The sequence below is a fragment of the Portunus trituberculatus genome, chromosome 44 (genome assembly GCF_017591435.1).
Source record: "Portunus trituberculatus isolate SZX2019 chromosome 44, ASM1759143v1, whole genome shotgun sequence".
Classification (NCBI taxonomy): domain Eukaryota; kingdom Metazoa; phylum Arthropoda; class Malacostraca; order Decapoda; family Portunidae; genus Portunus; species Portunus trituberculatus.
In genome coordinates this window covers 2,796,026-2,805,553 of record NC_059298.1, presented here as the reverse complement: position 1 = coordinate 2,805,553, position 9,528 = coordinate 2,796,026, and the positions used below count along the sequence as shown (strand labels likewise).

General features: G+C 45.0%; 2 protein-coding genes across 7 annotated transcripts in view; one reads left to right on the top strand and one right to left on the bottom strand.

Moving 5' to 3' along the window:
• LOC123519065 overlaps positions 1-6,013 on the bottom strand; it is a 29,706-nt gene extending 23,693 nt beyond the window's left edge. Inside the window, exon 1 of one of the 3 annotated variants that reach the window (XM_045280243.1) lies at positions 5,562-6,013. The gene's annotated coding sequence lies outside the window, so the exon portion shown is untranslated. Of the gene's footprint in view, positions 1-5,481; positions 5,498-5,561 lie in introns of those variants that run through there. The other 2 variants (XM_045280241.1, XM_045280242.1) reach the window with 2 other exon arrangements.
• LOC123519062 (dynein axonemal heavy chain 3-like) overlaps positions 1-9,528 on the top strand; it is a 386,884-nt gene that overhangs the window by 21,294 nt on the left and 356,062 nt on the right. For 3 of the 4 annotated variants that reach the window (XM_045280235.1, XM_045280232.1, XM_045280237.1), the window contains exon 1: positions 3,993-4,205. The exons of the other annotated variant lie outside the window; for it this stretch is intronic. The gene's annotated coding sequence lies outside the window, so the exon portion shown is untranslated. Of the gene's footprint in view, positions 1-3,992; positions 4,206-9,528 lie in introns of those variants that run through there. 4 annotated transcript variants of the gene reach the window in all.

The window sequence follows — 9,528 nt, the reverse complement described above, 5'->3', positions numbered from 1 at the left end:
TTGCACGCTCGCGTGAGCAAGGGTAATTTTTGCTTTATGGAACAGATTTCTATCATTGGTCGTGCAGGAAAAGAAATAAAACTACGTAAAGAAAGAAGCACCACCACTAACTACCACCACCTTCACCACCACCACCACCACGGAAGGACAAATCGCGTTCTTGAGGCGATGACAGTCCGTGGCTTTCTTTTCCTCCCAATGACTGTTTGGTGACGACACGAGCTGATCCTCACACCGGCACCGTTCATTGTTGTTTCAAGCGTGGCCGCCCCCTGATGGTCTCTGAGAGACTCACAGCGTGGCTCCACCTGCTGACTTAATCAACAAGGGAAAGCGGGCCGATTCCTGAACAACTTGTAACTATTCAAATGCATGTTGATCTGTTACGTATTTTTGCCCTGAAAGGAAGATATTACCGAATTTCTATATAATAAATGTTGCAAATTAGAAACATGAAAAAAATAAGACAAAAAATGTCAAACAAATATCTCGATTTTTTTTTTTTTTTTAATTCATTTTACGATAAAAGAGCAAATCCCAAGGACCAAAGTTGCAGGTGGTTAATGGGCCTCCCTGCACCTTCCCTGGTCGTCCCGCACTGTGGCCACAAGGAGGGGAGGGAAAGGTTAGGTAGTCAGCCCTGGGCTACAATGTGACCTAGGAGTGGGCGGGTCATGGACTTGGGTACGTACTTTGTGACTGTTTCGTATTTGTCTCGTAAAATTCATCTATATTCAGAGAGTGCAACATTTTAGCATCTACAAATCCTTCGGTATCCTTTGTACTTTCCACTACCCATTCATAGACTTTGCAATTACCTTCGTTCAGACAGACGCCGAAAAAAAGCCTGACATTTCGATATAGGAGAGAGGAGGTTCTCTCAGTGCATTCACTTTAACTATCCTTTCTAGCGTCAGAAATGTATTTAGTGTTCGTTCTCAGGCGCCGGAGGCCTGTGGTGATGCAGAGGGAGGTAGTGGGTCACATTCCTGTCTCAACCACCTTGTGTAGTAAAGGAAGAATATAACACACACGTATCCAAGGAATGTTGACTGAAGGTATTCAACATATGGATGAAAAAAGAGAAAGAGGGAGGAAAGGAGACTATCTACGCTAATGAAATGAAGTACATAAATACCAGTGGTGAAAGGAGGAAAAGGAGCGGCGACAGTGACCAAAGGGGAGGTTTATCTATTTTATCATCAACCACTGGATACTCTTACGTTACCCTCCACTCAGCAGCGGACGACAGATGTCCACTTGCAGGTTATTTAGGAATGTCCGGTGTCCATTTTGTATTAATACCACCACCACCATCAGCAGCAGCATGACCAGGTGGCGGTTTCGCTTGAATAACCACCAGTGGCGCAACACCACACAGCATAGAGGCAAGACTACCACACGTGTAGAGAAATAAACTATCACTCACTTGAAAACCCCCATTCCAATATATACAACACAGAATGTACTGAACCACACCATATATACACCATATACACCACTAGTTGTGTCACACTTACACCACGCAGCACAAACACCACCACACCCCTCTGAATACCGTCAAACTAAAACACCACCACATCAGGCATTACTAAACTCACTGTATAACTTCATCACACATCACTGAGCACACCACCACACCACACAACACCACACCACACCACACCACACCACACCAAAAGCCCTCAGCATCACCTCGCTACACAAGCACAAGCAAACCTGTATTCGACCACTGTACCCTCACCACAATCACCACCGCCCCAGATTGCTTCCCTCACCAACACGTATTATCCAGTTGGCCGTATCAGCATTACTACCAACACTATCCCTCTTCTGCCACCCACATTCCCGAACTATTGCTGCCCTACTACTCTCCTGCCTCCTCCTTTCCTTATCTATCATTACTCCCAACGTTAGTTCAGATTACCTTCGCAGAATTTGGCTCCCGTTTTCTCCCCGCCAAGACCTGTTCCTCCTGCTCTCAGTACATGTCTGGCTCTTCCTATCTATCTGCTTGGGTATTCTTTCCTGCTTTTCTTCTTATTATGTAAATGTAAATGGAATTACCATGTAACTTTTTTTCCTCGAATGCCGCCTAATATATATACAGACACACACTCTCTCTCTCTCTCTCTCTCTCTCTCTCTCTCTCTCTCTCTCTCTCTCTCTCTCTCTCTCTCTCTCTCTCTCTCACACACACACACACACACACACACAAGGCTTGAGCTATTTTTCATATGTGGGCCGTCCATTTTTTACTCATTCTCCCTCCCGCCCATCTGTCATCCTTCCCTCATCCCCCTCCATTTCTTTTCGTCACGTGCCTGCCGCCGCACTACCTTTCTCGGCTACTTTTCTCGGCGCACCTCTCATTACCTCCCCTTCACCCTACCTTGGAACGCATCTGCTTGGCTGACCGGGAGACAGTGTATAATGGCCGAAGACACACGGTTCAGTGCTCACTTTTTCTCCCGCTAGCAAGTTTCACCCCGAGCGTAAGTTGAATGCACTTACGCGTAATTCGTTTCTCCTGCGACCCGACGCTAGACAGACTTTCTCCGCCTTGTTGTCTCTAAAATCCGAATAAAGATAAAAAAGATAAGATGAATGTTTGGTTTCTCTCGCTCTCCAAGGCTAGGGACCCTTGTTTTCTTGGGCTGTGCACGACGTAGAGGGCGGAAAATAGACATAGCAGGTGGGAAGATAATCTGGAGGACAAAGTGAAGGGACTGAATAGTGGGAGAGGATGGGAAGGGAGGGGAGTTAGGAATGGGAGGAGTGGGTGGACAGAGTTGCTGCAGACTAGACTTTTGTGTTGCGTTTTTGCTTATACGGGTTAACATGTCTCGCGGACTCCCCTCGTTCTTCACTCTTTGTCTGACTCCATGAGTCCTTGAGAAGGAGCCTTATCTCAACACCCAGAGGCTGACAGGCCTACCACCCACTCTCTGCACAGCCTTCCCGCCCTCAAGTGATGGTAACAGTGTTTTTAAGCTGAAATCATAGAGGCTCCTTTTTTCAGAATCCCAAGCTTAAGGTTGAATTTGTCTTTAAAAATTTTCTTCCTCCCAACATTAATATCAACCATCCTACCAACTTGTAAGGCCACTGAAGGCAGGAACTCAGATATTTTAGTGGAGTTCGGTCAGTGAAAGACCAACTTGATGCAGAATTCCCGGAAAATCCAAGAGGCAATAACTTTCTAGTTTTCGCCTCTATTCTGAAAGAGATCCACGTATATACCTATCGAGACTGAGAGTGATGGTAAATTATGAATATATGAACGTAAAGGAGGCCCCGATGGTGGTGACAAGTGAAGGTTTCGCCTGCATCTCAGTGGCGTGCAATGTTAGTGATGGCGATGGGGAGGTAGTGAGGAGTAGAGCTTTTAACATATATATTTTTTAATCAAGATAGCATTTCACTCAAAAAGGAAATAATAAATGCAACGAAAATTTACTAATAGCACATTTGTATTGATCTTCTGATAGCTTAACATAATAGAAATATATCTTTTTTCATGACATTATTGTCACGGGCGGCTGCTGTCAATGGTGACTTGAAATACGAGATGCTCGCCTTGCCGAACTCGTCATTGTGTGCCCTAATTAAATGTGACACTTTTAAGTGATAGCGATGTGCTCCGTTGTCTTCCTTGATTCACCTTCTTGAGAAGCGAGGCACCTTCACCACACTTTGTGCACCAAAGAGGCTCCTGTTGGTGGTCTATCTGTCAGGAAGGTTGGAGGGGCGTGTGGCGGTGATAGTATCAAGTGACAGTGCTAGGTTCATTCCGCTCCGCAGCACCCTTTGCTACGCCCCCCCCCTCCTGTCGCTGTGTTGTTCATCTTGTTGCAGTGATCCAATTACTCATTGCGCTGACGTAAATAAGACCTACGTCATGAAGTTTGATATTTGAATCTGGCAGTGTGAGACTCGACGTGGAAAATGAGTAAATTAGGAAACAAGTGCAGCTAGCTGTTCCTGCATTTTGTTGTCAGTGTACACAGCGACCTTGACCGTAACATAAGCAAGAGGTGGAGGGCGGCAGAAGCCTCACCAGACTATGCTGTGCACTGTTCCCTGACCGTCACAGCCAAAGGAGCTACGTCACGATCACCATGGTTTGGAATAATAACAAGACGCAGACTTAGAAAAACATGGTGCAAACTGCCGCAGAATGGAGGGAGATTCGTACATGGATGGTAAGAAACCATAAAAGAAAAAAAAACAGTTTATGCAGGTGTTAGCTAGAATGATTACAGCTGGCTGGTTGCAAGTGTTAGCCCAGACGCTTCCCGTGAAGTACTCCGTCTGTGCTTGCAACTCGTCCTTGAAAGATTAGATGAGATCGACGGAAGAAGGAACTTGGGTTAATGAGATGGAGAGAAAAGTAGGAAGGAGGAGAGAAGTGATGAAGAAAGGAGTTAGATATAACACGTTTTAAATGAGAATGATGGCAAAAGGGTGGTTACACGAGGATCAACAACGGGTCTGACAGTTAACCCAGCTTGATGACAAAAGTGTCGCATGATGTGGGGGAGAGAAGCAGGTGGTATGTGGGTGCAGTCCCTGGGAATGAGAGAGAGAGAGAGAGAGAGAGAGAGAGAGAGAGAGAGAGAGAGAGAGAGAGAGAGAGAGAGAGAGAGAGGAGACAATTACTGTTATTTGATCCTGAGGACGGTTCATGGGTAAGACGGCGAGAAAGCGAGAAGAGAGCATGAGCAGGGAGAGACGAAACTCGACAAGATGAAGTTCAAAGTTTATGTTCATTACGCTGAGAAGTAGAGGGAGGGAGCTGAGTGACAGATGAAGCGTTATCATTTTTCTTTCGCTGTGTTGGGATTTCTCACTTCTTACTCACTAGGCGGTTTTCCTCGCTTCATTGTTACTTCATATCTATTTAGTTAACCTTCGGAATAAGCTACCCATTCACTTTAGAGAAATTAATAGCAGGTCCAATTTCAACATAATGATGCAGTATTCTATGATTACTTACTTGTTTTATCCACCGTAATTATTTGAGCAACATAAATAGTAGAGTGGATAGAATCTGATGTGGTCGGTGGAACACGTAGCGCAAAGTAAGCTATTAGACATATATCTCTGACTTTCTTTATTTCGTGTTATAATCGCATCGAGAAAAACATCAGCTTTACGGTAATTTCATCCAATTCGTCTTTTTACAATGTATCAGTGGTTAAATTTAAGCAAATAATGATTTTATATGTAATATTCGTTGTCATTTTTTATCCATTGTACAGAAAATCTTTTAAGTAAAAAGAGATAGTCGTCCAGCTTTCTTCTATAGCAGTTTTGCGACGCCGTATAGTGATAATAATATCGAAAATTGGTGGACAGCGATATGATATCTGATTGGCTTCCACTTGTAGAAGACTAATGAAGACTGCGTCGATACCGATGGCATTTGGTTTTGTTTCATTGCTGTGAACACCAAGCTTATTGTAGCAATGAACTCACCTCCGGTCGCACCACGTCCGTTCCCTGGTACGCAGCCAGGCCCGGAAAGCCCCCAACACGACCACCACGACGTGACTTACCACCACCACTGCCTGTCGTGCGTCGTCAGGACCTCTTTCTTCTCTCTTCACTCTAGCAGACGTTCATTCACTATTTGTTTTCATGCAGTTTTCGTGTCACTGATTTCCTCAGCCGTGCATCACGTGTCTTTTGTTAAGATGTCAAGAGTTTGTATCTCACTTCAATTCTGTCCAATCTCAAACACTAACAGGTCATATAATCACAGTTCCACTTAAGTCATCGTGACAGGCCGTGATCTGGCCAAGTAGGACGTCGAACAACGTCTGATGACTCAAACTGTCTGGCACACACACGCAATGCAAGGGTCTCTCTTAGGTCAGGGTGGCGGCGGGGCAGCCACGCACATCCTGCCGCCTCCGTCACTCAGTCCCTACTGGCCTCGGATTACACACGCTGCCTCTAACACGCGCCACTAGAACTGCCAGGACAGCCCTCTTGTTGGCCCCTGTCTCTGCCGCCACTCCTTCCCTCTTCCCTCTCCCAGCTGCTGTGACCTTCACCACCCGCACTCACCTGCCACTACTTCCTCTCTCCTTGTTTATATCGCGTTCCTGATAACACAGTGACCCCAAGACGTCGCGCATTAGATTCCTCTTAGAATACTTCTTGAGGGGAACACTTGAGATCAACATAAGTGTGAATGTTAATAAGTATTGCGTGCAACTAAGCGTTTGACACACGATTACCAATGGCACAATTTAGTCACTAATGTTTCGAAGTGATGAGAATGATTACTATATCCATAAAGAAACGTGTGTTGTAATGTATCAGTGGATGGCGCTAGCACTACACTACATTTATTTCGATAGATTCTAATAACGATTACGTTCAGATTTTATCTCTAAACGTTCTCTTGTTAACAAAGAGGTAGAGAGGCTGTGCAAATCGTGGTGAATACTAAAATGGATTGTGCAGCGAAAAGACTGATGACGCACCGCCAACCTCAGGGGAAGCTGTGTCAGAGGGGAGGAGGGTGAGTCAGGAGAGAAGCTCACGCGGGACTGAAACATTTTTACGGCACCGCATGGGACTTTCTCATGAGGCTGTGCTGCTCAAATATCTGTGTGTAAAGAAAATCCCCAGTGTTTCTTGCCATTAACCATAAACAGGTAAACCCTAACAAAATCTTAAACACACACACACACACACACACACACACACACACACATATATATATATATATATATATATATATATATATATATATATATATATATATATATATATATATATATATATATATATATATATATGTATATATATATATATATATATATATATATATATATATATATATATATATATATATATATATATATATATATATATATATATATATATATTTGTGAACTGCGGACGAGAAATTAGTGTTATTTGTTTCTATGTTTTATCATCTGTTGTTATCACCAGATGTGTCGTTGTTTTGAGTATTTCCTAATTTCTGCATTAGAAACCGACAACAACTGTTTTTTTCCCCTTTGTAGCCCGTTGCTAGTCTCGTTTCCCCATCCAGCCCCCAAAAAATAGCCGTCAGTGTTCTCCGCGGACATCCCGGCGCCTGCCTAGCCCCGGGTGGTGCACACAGTAATGTATTTAAGCTCGCAGTGAAGATCATAAACCGGTCCGTCCTCTCCATTCTCCCCTCTCCCGCATCTCAGCCTTTACACCCAGCCCCAGCCGGCCTGCCCTAATGTAACCACCGCTAACACCACCCATTCTCGCATCCCACCTCACCACCTCACACCACACAATACTCTCTCCATTTACCAAATCATCTAAAACCATCCCATACTCCCTCCTCAACGCGACACGTCACTCCCCACACCAGCCAGCACCCTATCATACCAACACACCAGAAATTTCACATACACATGTCCTCCGCACACTCCACCACACCACCGCACCACCGCACTTTGTTCCAACCCAGCCCACTGTCCCTCCTCCTTGCCCATCCACCCTTGCCCCCAGCGCGTCTCGTCCCTTCGCATAATCGGCGAGGCGTGGGCTGCATACAAAATAGAGCGGGGTCGTTTGTGGACTGACACCTCTCCCATTATCATCTATCGTGTTTGCTCGCTCGCTCATTCCATCAGCCACTGAAAACCATTGTAGATCTCAGTTCAAGATGACTATCGCGCGGAATGTAACAAACACCTATTGATTTTAACACTTGAAAGATCAGTCGGTCAGATAACGTTAGGGTGATATAATGCTGGCTTAATTGGATAGACGGGACTCGAAATAACAGGTGTGCAGAAAATAATGTGACATTGAGTTATATGTTTAGGAGATGGACCAGCAACTGAACACACACACACACACACACACACACACACACACACACACACACACACACACACACACACACACACACACACACACACACACACACACACACACACACACACACACACACACACACACACACACAGGCATGCAAGCATACACCGGTATCTCTCACCACACTGCAAGGCGGAAAACTGTGCGGAGAAATATAAGAAAGAGCGGGGAAAAAATAAATCCTGTTTAATGCTTGTTTGATCTTCTCGACCTCTTGGTCTCGGCCTCTACCTGGCAGAGAAGGGGAGAAGGGAAAGGTGCGGGATGTGTGGTCAAAAAGGAAGGAGCTGCTCCAGGCCTTTTGTCCTTGTCTCATCTCTCATGCACCTGACTTGACGCGCTATTTCAAACTCATTTCGCTTCGTTTTTATTCATATTCAGCACCACAGTCGCGTCGTTGTGTTTCTTACTCTTTATAAACTGCAACAATATAATTAAATAGCATGCTAGTCTCGGCAGTGAGTTTATGTATCAACTACTGTTAAAATTAGAACAATAAGGGTTTTATTTACTTTATTTATTTATTCATTTATTTGTTTGTTATTTTTTTTGTTATCACACATTTATGCACAAATATTACATCTTTTTTCCTGGTTATGAAAAGTGCATGTAACCTCCACCACCACCTTGCACCATCCAGTTCAGCTTGCCACACTACGCCCCTTTTGAACATAATCCTAAAACACATGGCGGATGTATCATGTGTGTGTGTGTGTGTGTGTGTGTGTGTGTGTGTGTGTGTGTGTGTGTGTGTGTGTATGGGTGTGTGCGCGCGCGCTCTTAATCAAGTATGCACACCATCTAACCACTCCGGAAGGAAGATATTTTCCTTTCCGTGATGGTCATCTGGTGTCTTCACAGGCAGCGTGGTGCAGGACGTCACGATTGCTCAATGGTGGCGGGTGGCTGTCACGTCTTCTTGATTGGTGTGAGGTCCTGTTATGTCCGGCTCACACCAGCCTTTGCTCTGTCTGAGTAGTGAATGACCGCACGAGTTTTTTTTTTTTCTGCATGATGTTTTGAAGTTCTTACCACAAGACTCGTGTTCAGACTGTCTGGATTGGTTATAAAGTTGCTGCTTTCTATCCCCCCCTTCTTCCCCACGTCCTTTGTGGCGCCTCCTTACATCCTGGTGGCGTTGCACCCCAAGTTCTGGTGATGTCTTCCACCTCCCTCCTGCCAGCTTACGAAAACAGCCTCGAGCTACCAGCAGCCACGGGCTGGGAGCGGCTGCAAGGCGGTCACGTGTGGGGTGGCGCTCACCCTAACAAGGGTAAAGGGAATCCACGGCTCAGCTGTTTCATGTTGTGTAAGGGTGTTGCTGCTGTGTGTATGAACTACACTATGAGTTCAACATACAATATATTCTGTCACCATATAAAGTGCCATGCTTCCGTGCGTTCTTGCTATGAGAAGTTTAATATTTTATTTATGAACTTCTAGACTCAGACAAGACGTGATGCATAATGCTGCCTGCCCCACCCACCTCCCCCTGCCACATCGTGTACCAAACCAGGATGACTCATTCTCCCTCACCTTGAGCAGATCCTTAAGCTTTCTTGGTTGTGGCACGTGGAAAGAATTATATATCTCGTAAAGTCTGTTGGTACTGAAGAGCTGTGCTTC